The 15044-nt window shown below is 39.4% G+C and overlaps 1 long non-coding RNA gene across 1 annotated transcript; it reads left to right on the forward strand.

Moving 5' to 3' along the window:
* The first annotated feature begins 4117 nt into the window (after positions 1 to 4117).
* Positions 4118 to 12887, forward strand: LOC124868828. The gene is made up of 3 exons (XR_007038398.1): positions 4118 to 4135; positions 5321 to 5379; positions 11746 to 12887. It is a non-coding gene; the product is annotated as an uncharacterized LOC124868828 (long non-coding RNA).
* The last annotated feature ends 2157 nt before the right edge of the window (positions 12888 to 15044 follow it).

Below are 15044 nucleotides of genomic sequence, written 5' to 3' on the forward strand. Positions count from 1 at the left end.
ATATCAATACATTCTTTCCTCAGATGTTCTTTTGATTAAAAGTAATAACTTCACCATACCTTTAGCTTGGATTTGGTTCATATTTGCTAAAATATTGGATGGTTTTGTGTAATCTCCACAGATACTAGAAACATTACATTCAGAATGATTAAAAAGTCCAGGTCTCCATGGAAAGCAGAGATCGTAACAGAAAGAAAGCACTTTTCTCCTCTTGTCTTGATCCAGGCCACCCACAAATTTTCAGTCTCCATCAAAAGGTTGCTAATGAGTGAATGACTGTCGCCGTGTCTGCCCTTTCCAGCATGTGTCAGCAGAAAATACAAATGAATACGAATGAGGGGGTTCAGACAGGCAGCTCTGGCTGCTCGTGAAGCTGCCAGCTACGCTAAATGATTCAGTGGAAGGCTTTGATTTCGTGCCTGCGTTGGCGTTATGTAAATCATAAATGTAATTTGTTTCTGTATGGCTCATATCATTTACTGTGGCATAAAGGGAAAGTCCTGTCAGGCAGGCAGGCAGAATGATTTTATCCCGCTTTCTCATGCGTCACACATGCTGGGTCAGACTCACAGATTCAACGAGTCGATGAAAATGAAGATGTCATCAGTTTTTATAGGGGACTTTCATTTTTCTAATGCTTTTTCCAGCACTCATGTCTCTTCTGACCACAAAAACAAATAATTCTGAGCAATGCCAGACTGAAGAGAAACTTTAATCTAACAGCCACAACAAACATGGACTGATGTTTTCTGACACTCGACAGTCTGTCACTGAATAGTTTTAACAATGAATCTACATGCAAAAAAAAAAAAAAAAAATCAAACAAAATAAAACTTATACATTTCAGAATGAGTAAAATATGATGCATAAATAATTCACTACAGTGTTAAAGTGACTAGCACTTTAAACAACATATCACTGTTAGCTTAGATCCTGCTCAAAAATGTCCCTGAGAGTTTTCCAGAGGCCGCGTAAAAGCCTAAAAGAAACGTACGTATAAATACTTACACACCCTTTTAATAGTCAGCTGTAATACTCAGCTGCTCTGTGCAGTTCCCCATCTGTCTGTTATTCTTTCAAATCACATCATACTTTTTATTACTGCTCCATCAAAGTGTGAAACATTTACTGTTGTTAGTGGAGCAAATTTAACTGCCTCATATAAAAACTGTTGCATGATACTGAGCAGAACATAAACATCATGAAACACGTGAGAAAGTTGGAGGAGTCAGAGAAGACCAACACAGGCTGGGGGAGAGCAGCAAACTTAGCAGGTCTGTAGAGCTGACATTTAGAGATAAACCTTCAGATCAGAACAATACATCCATTGCGCTTTAAGTTACTTCAGGTCTGCTCAGAGCCAGGCCAGTGTGTCTTTTCTGGTTCCTGGACAGAGTTTTAGGTGAAGCATGGTTGAAACAAGCATTAAGTTTCTCTACTGCACTGCTAAAGAAGTTTTGCTTAATTAAAAGACACAGATTTCAGGACATAGTTTGCCACACTCAACACTGCAGCACACAAAATAGTAAAGATCAACTCATCTCATGCATGCATGATGTCTTGCACTGGGGTTACATCTTATTGCAGCAAGTTCTAATCTTCATCTCAGAAGAATTATTAAGATTAGGTCTATCTTGTCTTACCACGATGCTGAAGTCCTCATCCATTCATTTGTAACATCTTGCTTGGGCTATTGTAATGCCCTACTGTCTGGACTGCCTCAAAAACGTTTTAGAGCTCTGCAGATGGTGCAAAATGCTGCTGCTCATATTTTGACCAAAGCGGGGAAATATGACCCGGTGACCCGGTGTTGGCCTCTCTTCATTGGTTACTTTGTCAGGTTGGAGCTGAGTTCAAGGTGCTCTTGCTAACATATAAAAGACTTCACAGACTTCCACCACCTCCGTTTGACTGTTGGTGAGCGAGCTTCCTCTGCAGACAGGCATGCTCTTTGGATGTTTTTAAAGCAAAGCTAAAGACCCACTTGGTGTTCCCTTTGCTGTGTGTCATGAGTTACTTTGAACTGTTTTAATTTTTTGTTACTTCTATTAATTAGCTTTTTATAATGTCCATTTTTAATCTGACTGTACAGCACTTCGATTGAGAGCGCTTTATAAATAAATAAATAAATACTTATTAATAATTGTTATTATTATTAAGAAGACCAGTCTCAGTGATCAAGGCCTGCAGGAGTAACTTAGCTAGATTAGCTAGAGGAGTTCAATCCAGTTTTGGCATCCATTTGATGCTAAAGCTGTGCAAAAATAATATTTTGTCCTACATTTGTGCTCTCTCTCACACAGTTTAAATAAGATGTAATGCATGCATTTAGAGGACAATCCACTTATAATTATGCGAAATATAGCTAGAGCAAAAGGCATCATCACTGTTTATGTCTAACAGATTACTTGATTTAAATACTGCCTGCTGAGACATTTTGATGCAGAAGTAGAAAAAGAAGACATACAAGGTTATTTGCCTCAGAAAGTAAAATTAATGTGTGTATTTAATTGTTGAACGTTATTTATTTAAGTTAGAAATAAATTGTCATAACTATGCATGAAATTCCATTAATACAGCTTTTTTATTCACATTGCAAACCTTTCGATTGTACAACATTCCATTAGGAGTTGCTTCCTTTCCTGATGGCAGAATAACTGCAACCTGATGCAAAATTGGTGCAAATTGGTTTCATCTGTTTGGCTGGGAAGGCGTGTTTGCATCTGTAATCTGCTAAGTGAGTCTAGAGCAGAGATAAAATGTCTAATGCCTTGAGATTCTGCACACATTTCTATGGTGGCCGGGGGGTGCAAAACACTTTTACAAGTACCGAAACAAATTTACATTTCAGAAAACAAATTTACATTTTAGAAAACAAATTAACAAGATGCAAAACACTTTTACAAGTACCGAAACAAATTTACATTTCAGAAAACAAATTAACAAGATGCAAAACACTTTTACAGGTACCGAAACAAATTTACATTTCAGAAAACACTTCTACATTTCAGAAAATCAACCGGAAAGGGAATGTACCAACGCCGAGGCTGACCCGGAAGTCAGCCTCAGGGTCCGCATCCTTCGAAGGCCGTATTTGTAGGCCGATTACGTCACAGCGCGGCAACGAAGGCTGTCCCAATTCATGAATCATTCCGAGCAAATGCTGCCGACAAATGTGTCCTTATTTTGCCCGATTTGAAGGATGCGTCGTGAGTATCTTTCGCGGCCCATCATTTCCCATCATTCATTGCGGGTCGAAGCGGATTGGTCAAGCAGGGGAAGCCATGGCGGACCATAGCAACAAAAGCTGTGAGTAAATTGTGGAAAATTACACTTTCTGTGACACAAATTAACTTCTACAATGTTTTTAGTGTGGGAATATAACTATGTAGACGTGAAATATCTGCTTGATTTATCTAGACATCGCTTAATTTCAAACGTGCTCCGACGTGTTCGGAGTTTTCCGTTCCCGGCGTAGTAACCGGCTCGCCTCGCCAGCCCTACCGGCGGTGAGGTGAGCTAGACCCGGTAGAGATCTGACCGGACTATCGGTACTAAGCTCCCGCTGGCAGTCATCACAGTGAACGTTTAACACAAGTGATTTCTAACAGTTTATGTTATTATTTTAATTGTTACTGAAAATCGATTTAACATTTCAGGTGATATTAAGGTTAACCAGAATAAATGGACAGTTTTATGTAATCCAACTGTATCGCTGGAGAGTGTGATTGAGAATAAATAAGCTTTTCAATATTAATTTTAATGAAGAAATGTGCTATATGTTTTAAAAGTTTATTTATAATTCAGTTAGCATTATAATTTCTGATTCCAGGTAAACCCGACGAGGAATAAACCTCCAAATGTAAGTGAATCTCAGTAAAGAAGTGAAAAGTTTGAAAGAGCTTGTTTTAGACATTTGCATAGAAATATTTTAATATGTTCTGCAAAATTAAGACAAATGTAAAATTAAAAAAGGCTTTATTTTTGCTCTGATATTAAGCAAGATGTTGTTTTTTTTTGGTATATTCATATTTTTGTTAGGGACAAAGGAGCAGACGGGCCAGTTTATTAAGATCAGGCGTGAGAACCACCACCTTTTTACTGGAGCTAAAAACTCAGCCACCGTGGCTTGGAGGTACAATAACAACATTCTTTGCAGTCAGTTTCTGTCCAGTTTCAATAACTTCTATCTTTCTGTGTTTTCTGAAATGTAAATTTGTTTCGGTACTTGTAAAAATGTTTTGCACCCCCCGGCCACCGTACATTTCAGCCTTTCCTATAAACTACTAAAAGATGTGAATTTGCTCTCTCTGTACAAGTAAAGCTGAATTTATCTGAACAATATGTGTCTAAAGGTAAAGAAACCAAGTTAATCTCTGGTGTACATAAAGAAAACTGGAATCTAGAACCAGAAATGTCCATTTCTGGTTTTAGCTTTGAATGTTTGTCAGAATACTGTAGATATTTTCATCATTAAACAGTTAATCTAAAGGTGAAAATATCGGCAGTATTGTCAAAGCTGTTGGTCCTCTTCAGTGATATTGTTCAGTTTCTTTGCTTACACTGACGTGGGTAAAACAAGTCTATATGGTTTTTCTAGTCTGCATGGTGGAATAAAATGTAAGCCACTGCCTGTCAAGTGATTAGTCTCTAAATAAAACCTGTGCAGGAACTCAGAACCTGAACTTTCAAACATTACTTTAAATAGACACAGGTCATCTCAAAAACCAAATATTCTAACCTTTTCTTGTGCAAAAAAACATCAGAAGCATTAAAAACTGAAATGGTTAGAAGGTCTCTCTATTTGCAACCACAGTGTCCACATCTGTTCTTGTTGTCTTAGATTCTGTATAAAATGACCATTTTAGAGTTCAGCAAGAGATCCAGGCTTTAACTACCTTCAGGCTTGGATTTCAGAATTTTCCTGGCAAAGAAATAACCATTTATCTTTCAAGAAACCTGATTTCTGGTCAGATTTTACTCTACCAATCTTTTGGTGGGTTAGAGCAACCCTGTTGAGCCCAACACTTTTTAATTTTAAACAGTGCTCACCTGTTTAATCCTCTGAAGGAGCAGCTGAGGCCATCTTGAACGTTTTGCCAATCAGGAACTGTGTCCAGGTGGTGAAACGTCCAACAGTGATGCATGGGCATAATAACTCTGTTCTTCCATTGTTGTCATAAAACATTTTTTAAATTAAATCAGGAATTTGTTTGGAAGGATTCAGAGCAGGGCAAAGACAGCAAAGTATTTTAACGGAGAGCTTCAGGAATGAAAACTCTCTCATCCAAATGTATTTTTATAAATTTCATCGTTGCAGGTCATTTTGCCAGGACTCGTGTGTAGAGGCAGCGTTGGTTCAAGATGGCAGCATCCATGGTAGACTCCATTCATGACTTCATCTCTTGTTCTTGTGATATCTGAGCAAATTTGGAGATGCAATTAAAGCCTCAGCAGCTGTTTTCTTTTCATACCAGGTTTCTGAAAAAATAAGTTTGAAATGAGTTTAGTTCAACCATGCCTCATATCATGGCGGTCTTCATTTAGTCAACCATCTGAATCAAAAGTCCCATTTATCACCACATTTTGTAATATATTGCCTCTAGCAGGCATCAAAAATGTTATACTAAAACCATGGCAATACTTTGAGAAAAACAATGAGAACCTCCTCGTGTAAAAGAGTTTCATGGATTGGAACCATCATTGAATTCATCTAGAAATGGTAAAGAGGACTTTCTGAAGTTTAATGCGGGCATCAGAATTGAGAAGGTTTAGGTGACTTTGAAAGTGTCCTGGTATTTCATGAACTGATGATCTGCTGGGATTTTCACTCACAACCATCTACCAGATTTAGATAGAATGATCTGTAAAGGAGAAAGTTTTCAGTGAGCAGAAGTTGTGGGGATAAGAAATGCCTCATAGAGGTGAGAGAAAAATGGACAGATTGGTTTGAGATGATAAAAGGGCAACTGTAGCTCTTATAACCCCTTGTTCCAACCAAGGAATGCAGCATAACATCTCTGAACACACAACGTCTTAAAGCAGATAAGTGACTCCAGGTAAGGACCGCAGTTACTGGGAAACCAAGGCACCAGTTCACTCACCAACATTGGACAATGAAAGACTGGAAAAACATTGCCATGTCTGATCGGTCTTGATTTCAGCTGTAACATTAGATCCATTCTGCCTTGTGTCAATGGTTCAGGTTGGAGGTGGTGGTCTAATGGTGTAGGAGATATCTTCTTGGCACCAACTGAGCTTTACAGTCATTTCTTGTTGTAAAGACACAGTTTTCTAAAGACAGCAAAGATCTGTATTATATGATCCAAGAAAATAGCAATTTTACATCAGAGATAATTCAAAAAGATACAATCTCTGCCAGTCCTCGGTCCCTGGATCCCTGCTGGATCAACCACTGATATTTGTCCCTGTATCTGAGCTCCAGCATCATTACACGACTGCATTGTCCTTTGTGTGCGTAACTGCACTTTATATCTATCAAGAAAACACATCTATGTTTCTTTGGCAGTAACTCTCACAGTTACCGGTAATTTATAACAATTGACTAGAAAATAAAAAAAAAGAAATTCTGGAAAATTGATCACATTTTCAGGTTTTTTTTTTGTGGTAATCATTACCTAATTTCCCTACTGCTTTCATCTCACTGTTTACAGTCTGTTTTCTGCCATAGATAGACTTCTGTAAATATTTAATTAGATATGTTTCCTTTCAAAGTCTGTCTGATGAAACACAAGATTGTCTAAACTACTAACACGTCCTTTAAAGCAAATCTAGAGTCAATAAATATGCAAACAAAATGATACAAGATGTTGGGGAGTTTTTTCCCCGCCGTTAGTTTGCAGTCAGAGGTTTCATGTTTCCACGTCGTATTAAATTCTGCATTAGAGCGTGACGGGGCCTCCAAACTGCTTTAGATTCGGAAAATGGCCTTATATAAAAAAAACACAAGAACTTAACGGTAAACCAGACACTTTTCAGCAGAACTTTCTTTTGCAGACATTCCATAAATTTGTGTCATGATTATTTAATTGCTAGTGTTTTAGTGTCTCATTTCTGTTGGTGCAACATATCTGTTTGTACTCCCATAACTTCCCAGACTGCTTTTTAGTCATAAGTAAAGCTGCACTGCTTGTTTTGTGCTGTTTTTAAAGCTCAGTAATGTTAATTTTAAGATTTGTGGAGCTCTTTTATTACTACAAATGCTGTCACCTATCATATGGCTGACAGATTTTTCAATAAATCACTTTAAAGCTTGAGCCAATTTGATGTTTGTTTTACAATAGATTTAAAATTCCAGCACTTGTGGATCTGGGAAGACTCAGCCAGCGGAGGAAGATAACATAATAGACGCGTCCCATCAAAACCAGGTTGAGGAGCAGAGGAAAGAATGCTGGCCGATGCCCCAAACCTCTAACAGTTCCTTTCCTTGCATAGTTACTTCATCTTTATTTTATTTTTGTAATTCCCTTTTCATACAGCAAGTTAATGAAACATATTAAGAGCGTCCAAAACTAACCGAGAACGCCAGGGAAACTGTCAGCACGTATCTTCAGATGCACAGTTCCTAAAGACATTTACCAGGACCTCTAAATAATGGATGCAGTTATGTCATAGATAAGGTTTGAATTAACAACATGTGCTCGAATGATTTCTGTTTTCCAGGGCCTCACATATTCATCAGAACCCGACAGGTTCTTAAGCAGATGAGAGGGATAATTCAAAGGAATGTCCTGAACTATTACCCTAAAGGTCAGGAGATCTGGTGGTTCTGTGATTGTGTCCACTTGACCCCAAAGAAAGTTTCAGTGTAAATCAAAGTTATTCATAGTACTCATAGTACTACTTATTTTGGGATAAAACTCTCCAGTCCTTCTGGTTACGGTTTCTACAAGTTTGAACCATCTATAAAGCTCAACAAGGCGCTTAATGGGACTCTACTCTGACTCAAGTTTCAGTGGTCGTGGGATAAACTAAGTAAAATTTTACCTGATTTAAAAGCAGAGGTAGCATCGAGGTGTTGCTTATTAAATGTATTTTATTAACTGATCATCATCACTGGTTAATGTTAACGCAATGACAAGATGGAAAGATAACAGCAATGACCTTAATGAAGCAATTGTTGCTGCCCATCAAGATGAGGAAGGCACATGAGGCCATCTCTAATCTATTTGAAGTCCATCATTCCGCAAAGAGAAAGATCACTCACAAATGGAAAACATTTCAGACAACTGCTAATCTTCCCAGGAGTCCACATCCCAGCAGATTCAGCCAAAGGTCAGAGAAATTACAAAAAAAGAGCCCACAACTCCATCAGAGACTCTACAGGCCTCCGCTAGCATGTTAACTGTTAAAGTTGATGACAGTAAAATGAGGACACTGAAGGAGTACGCCTTATTTGGGAGGGTTGAAGGAGAACGCCTTTTCTCTTTAGAAATGGCAGCATGGCTTGGATTCGCAAAGTTGCATCTCAATTAAACAGAAGACTCATACTCGTACTCGTCGTCTTCCGCTTTATTCAGGACCGGGTCGCGGGGGCAGCAAACTCAGCAGAGACGCCCAGACGTCCCTCTCTCCAGACACCTCCTCCAGCTCCTCCGGGGGGAGCCCAAGGCGTTCCCAGGCCAGCCGAGAGACATAGTCCCTCCAGCGTGTCCTGGGTCGTCCCCTGGAACACCTCCCAAGGAAAGCGTCCAGGAGGCATCCGGTATAGATGCCCGAGCCACCTCAACTGGCTCCTCTCGATGGGGAGGAGCAGCGGCTCTACTCCGAGCTCCTCCCGGATGGCCGAGCTCCTCACCTTATCTCTAAGGGAGTGCCCGGCCACCCTACGGAGGAAGCTCATTTCAGCCGCTTGTATCCGGGATCTCGTTCTTTCTGTCATGACCCAAAGTTCATAGGTGAGGGTAGGAATGTAGACCGACCAGTAAATTGAGAGCTTTGTTTTTCGGCTCAACTCTCTCTTCACCACAATGGACCGACACAGCGCCCCCATTACTGCGGCAGCCGCACCGATCCGTCTGTTGATCCCCCGCTCCATTCTTCCCTCACTTGTGAACAAGACCCAGAGATACTTAAACTCCTCCACTTGAGGCAGGAACTCCCCTCCAACCTGAAGAGGACAAGCACTTCTGTATCAAAGTCCTTTCGACAGATAAAACCTAAGTTGAAATGCTAGACCATAATGCACAGCATCATGTTTGGAAAAAAACTAAACAGCGCATCAGTACACGTGATACCAACTATAAACACAATGATTGGCGCTTGTTTGCAGTGAGAGAACATGATCACCTTGAGTCATTGAGTCGACCACAAACTCCTCTGGATGCGACAGTTTTCAAGTGTCAGATGTGAGGCCATCTGTCTGACAGCGGCAGGTTGCTCCAAACTGAGTCATCAGCAGAACAATAATCCCAAACATTGTGGTAATCTCTGTCAGTAAGGTTAAAAAAGAAAAGAATAACATAGGTGTTGCAATGGCCCAGTCAAAGTCCAGAACAAAACATATTACTCAAATTAATGTAACACACTTTAGCTTCTACAGGTCCTTCTCAAAATATTAGCATATTGTGATAAAGTTAATTATTTTCCATAATGTCATGATGAAAATTTAACATTCATATATTTTAGATTCATTGCACACTAATTGAAATATTTCAGGTCTTTTATTGTCTTAATACGGATGATTTTGGCATACAGCTCATGAAAACCCAAAGTTCCTATCTCACAAAATTAGCATATCATTAAAAGGGTCTCTAAACGAGCTATGAACCTAATCATCTGAATCAACGAGTTAACTCTAAACACCTGCAAAAGATTCCTGAGGCCTTTAAAACTCCCAGCCTGGTTCATCACTCAAAACCCCAATCATGGGTAAGACTGCCGACCTGACTGCTGTCCAGAAGGCCACTATTGACACCCTCAAGCAAGAGGGTAAGACACAGAAAGAAATTTCTGAACGAATAGGCTGTTCCCAGAGTGCTGTATCAAGGCACCTCAGTGGGAAGTCTGTGGGAAGGAAAAAGTGTGGCAGAAAACGCTGCACAACGAGAAGAGGTGACCGGACCCTGAGGAAGATTGTGGAGAAGGGCCGATTCCAGACCTTGGGGAACCTGCGGAAGCAGTGGACTGAGTCTGGAGTAGAAACATCCAGAGCCACCGTGCACAGGCGTGTGCAGGAAATGGGCTACAGGTGCCGCATTCCCCAGGTCAAGCCACTTTTGAACCAGAAACAGCGGTAGAAGCGCCTGACCTGGGCTACAGAGAAGCAGCACTGGACTGTTGCTCAGTGGTCCAAAGTACTTTTTTCGGATGAAAGCAAATTCTGCATGTCATTCGGAAATCAAGGTGCCAGAATCTGGAGGAAGACTGGGGAGAAGGAAATGCCAGAAGTCCAGTGTCAAGTACCCACAGTCAGTGATGGTCTGGGGTGCCGTGTCAGCTGCTGGTGTTGGTCCACTGTGTTTTATCAAGGGCAGGGTCAATGCAGCTAGCTATCAGGAAATTGTGCAGCACTTCATGCTTCCATCTGCTGAAAAGCTTTATGGAGATGAAGATTTCATTTTTCACCACGACCTGGCACCTGCTCACAGTGCCAAAACCACTGGTAAATGGTTTACTGACCATGGTATCACTGTGCTCAATTGGCCTGCCAACTCTCCTGACCTGAACCCCATAGAGAATCTGTGGGATATTGTGAAGAGAAGTTTGAGAGACTCAAGACCCAACACTCTGGATGAGCTAAAGGCCGCTATTGAAGCATCCTGGGCCTCCATAAGACCTCAGCAGTGCCACAGGCTGATTGCCTCCATGCCACGCCGCATTGAAGCAGTCATTTCTGCAAAAGGATTCCCGACCAAGTATTGAGTGCATAACTGTACATGATTATTTAAAGGTTGACGTTTTTTGTATTAAAAACACTTTTCTTTTATTGGTCGGATGAAATATGCTAATTTTGTGAGATAGGAATTTTGGGTTTTCATGAGCTGTATGCCAAAATCATCCGTATTAAGACAATAAAAGACCTGAAATATTTCAATTAGTGTGCAATGAATCTAAAATATATGAATGTTAAATTTTCATCATGACATTATGGAAAATAATGAACTTTATCACAATATGCTAATATTTTGAGAAGGACCTGTATTTAGCAACAACGACCCAGATAAACTTCAGATAAAACACTGCAGAGAGGCTTTTGGACTGATTAAATATTAGAAAAGAATAGAATAGCCCGGGCAAATTTACAACATAGGAAAAATAATACTGCAAAGTTGATAAAAATGAGATTTAAACAAATGTTCATGTGCATTTGTGCATAAAAGCAGAAAACCAAAAAACTACTTTTAGAACTAATTACCTGGTGCTAATTTGGCTTTTCCCGACTTCTTCTTTTCTCTTATCTTCAAGGAAAACACCAAGAAGAGAATCTCACTGTGGAAAGGTTTGATCTTATTGCCAGAATTTAAGCATCCTGCATGACAACAATCAACCAAAGCCTCTGAAGCTTATCTGGGTTTTCTTCAGTACGATAATATAATTTACACCTGCCTGAGCCTGATCTAAAATACACGTTCAGGCTCATGGCTCTGTTCTCCCTTTTCAGTCGTGGAACATCTGGTTGGGCCTGTGCAGACATTTTGCCTCTGCCAGACTGTGGAGTGTTAAAATATGTGAGACGTCCACAGGGAGCTTGTTGTAGATATACACACTTATTTTCTTTTCCAGAAACCACACAAGAATAAAAGAGAAAGGAGAGAGAGTAATTAGAAGAAAAAGGGTACATATCGGCACAAACATTCAGATCTGAGCAGTGGAAGTTAGACGCGACAGAGAGCAGAAAACAATCAGGGACGTGAACAAAACAAGTCAGTTTGATTCAAATATAGTAAGTTTAATGTTAGACACTGCTTCTAATTAGTAATCATGTTTTAATGTTCATGTCAAGGATATGTTTACAGGAGATCAGTCGGGTTTCTGTTACATTTCACAAAAAAGAACAGAAGAGTTTACAAGCTGGGACCGCCAATGTTTCTGAGTCAGGCTGAGGTCAACTGTTCTACAGAGTCAACCTGAATGGTACTGGTTCTTTATTAAATGATCATTTATCAACGCCTGGCATAAATATTTAATAATACCTCCCAGAAAAACTTCAGACTGCTGTTATAATTTGTAGAAACAAAATCACGGATGTGAGGCAAACTGGTTTAAATACCAGCTGAATATTCTGACTTTGTAAAACATTCCTCAGACATATTAAAAGACGTAACTATTCACACCTTTTTTTTTTTTCAGCTCAAACATTATATTATATGACATCTTTTATGGGATCTGTGATTGCAGAAGAAACATTTGAGCACTGTTTGCTAAGTGGAGAGACACATTATTATCTAATGATTTCATCAGCAAACCTACTGTGAATTGATGATATGAGAAATTGTCCACTTGAGGTTTTCCTGTAGATACCGACTGCTCTACTGGAAGCACTACAGAGGGTGGTTGGAACAGCAGAGGTCATCACTGGGAGCAGTCCCCACCCATCCAGGACATTTACCACAGCTGTGTGCGTAAAGCATCGTCAAGGACCACGCTTACCCAGCATAAGGACTTTTCTGTCTTCTACCTTCTGGCAGGCCAGCATGCACAAAAAGACTTGAAGACAGTTATTATCCACAAGCTGTCAGACTACTGAACTCTTGGCAATAATATTGCAATAAGCCACATTTGTGACACTTTATTTGCTTGCTGCTGCAGCACAATGTGTACATTTTTTTTATTGCATGCTATCAGTATTTGTTTTATAGCTAGACGGACGGTTGTTCTTATCTTAAGCATTTCATTGCATTGTTCACTTTGTTTTACCCTGCATATGACAAATACACCAAATTAGTAAATAAATCTTGTATATTATGAAAACATATTTATTTTGGGAATAACATTGTTGATTCTTCAATAGGAAATCCAACAACTACTGGAACTGTAATAATTACAACATAAACATGCAAAGAAATCTAAGAAATTGCATTAGTCTGACAACATGAAGTAGGTTAAAAGATCTGAAAAACCAAAATATGCCAAATGTCACTGACTTCTATCTGTGTGGACATTGTTGCAAAGCCATTTCTAAAGTTCTGAGAATCCAGTGAATCACGGTGAGAGCCGTTATAAGAAAATGGAGAAAACATGGAACAGTGGCTCCCACAAGACTTTGGCGAAATATTCTGTAGACTGACAAGACAATAGCAAAACTTCTCTATTTGAAGTAAATTGTCACATCTCAAATCAAATCAAATCAAATGCATTTATTTAGCACATTTAAAAACAGCAGTTCAAAATTAAAAACAATTAAAAACATGACAAGACAAAATAAAACTATAAGTCAACTTTCATGCTCTATTAAAACCTAATGAGTACAAATGTGTTTTTAAGAGTTCAAACCTGTCTGATATGAAGGGGCTGTTGGTTCCACAGTTTAGGGGCTACATCTGAAAAAGCCCGATCACCTCTGTGGACCAACCTGGACCTTGGGACAACACGAAGCAAATGATCATTTGATCTAAGAGATCTGGAGGGCACATAGGCTCGTAGGAGGTCAAACAGGGACCTGCCCATTCTAGTCTGTTAAAAACAGACTAGCACAACACCTGAACTAAGACTGCTGTTTAAATCTCTAACATCTGGTGCAAAAATAACTCAGCATTTCAGAAAAAACACCAAACCAACAGTCAAACATGGCGGTGGTAGTCCGATGGTCTGAGGCTTATTTGCTTGTTTAGGACCTGGATGACCTGCCGTAATTGATGGAACCATAAATTCTGCTTTATACAAGAAATTCCTGACAGATACTGTTTGACCATCAGTTCATCGTTTCACCTGAAGTTTTAGAACTTCAACACAAACACAAATAAACAGAAAATGAACACAGGTCTTGAATTGTGATGGGTTTGGACATAGTGGTAAATTTCATGAATATATCTTTTTCATCTCATTTTGAACCAGATGGTTAAAAACGTCCACCCAACCATTTCCATTGTTGTGCCTCATGCAGGCACTGCTGCACTCTCTCATGTGTCCTGCCAACAGTATTAAGGTCTCTTCATTGCTTTGTGTCTAAAAAGAGATGTGTAGATAATGCTTTTAGGCTCAGTTGCATTTTAGTTATGCAGCAACGCAATGGTCTGAAGCACACCAGCAAGGCTACCTTAGAATAGCTAAAAAATAATAATAATAAAGGTTTTGAAGTAGCCTAGTCAAAGTCTGAACCTGATTAATATGCTGTTACAAGATCAAAAATATGCCTTTTTATTCTCAGAAACTCTCCAGAATAGTTTAATTAAAACAATTCATCCTAGAAGAGGAGACCAAAATTAGTAGCTGGTACTTTGCAGAGGTAGGTGACGTTTCTCATAGGATCAGGTTGGTTTAGATCGATTTTTTTCCTTTAAATCAAGATTTGAAAAGTGCTTTTTGTTTTCACTCAGGTTATCTTTGTCTGACGTTAAAATTTACCAGATGATCTGAAACACCTAAGTGAAAAAAAGGCAAAAACATACAAAATAACTTTAAAAGTATTTAAAAGTAACTTTTCACAGGTATTGTATTAATCCAAAGGAAGTGTCAGGTTTGATGTGATCTGATAATCTGTTAATGATAAAAACAAGTTTCATCTATTTCCCCCAGGCGTTTGCTTTCTCCAATTTACTCTCAAATAATGCACTTAAAGTGACGTTTAACAAACCAAACATGTTTGAAATGCACCTTTATCCAGCATGCAATAAATTCTCACAGATGTGTGCGCTGAAAATTAAAGTTGAGCGCTTCAGGCAAAGGAGGGAAGTGGGGCAAACAAGTGCTGCACTTGGAATCCAGCATGTGAATGTGTTTAGGGAAGAATGCAGCGTATGTCATGTGAGATTCACAGTCACGCTTTGATCAGCATTCAGCCTGATTTACATGCCTGGATTGAAGATTTGTGAGCGGTTTTATTGGTGAGAGTAAGTCAGGGATGGTGGTTCTGCAGTTCAAAG

This window comes from Girardinichthys multiradiatus, chromosome 5, assembly GCF_021462225.1.
Source record: "Girardinichthys multiradiatus isolate DD_20200921_A chromosome 5, DD_fGirMul_XY1, whole genome shotgun sequence".
NCBI classification, from domain to species: domain Eukaryota; kingdom Metazoa; phylum Chordata; class Actinopteri; order Cyprinodontiformes; family Goodeidae; genus Girardinichthys; species Girardinichthys multiradiatus.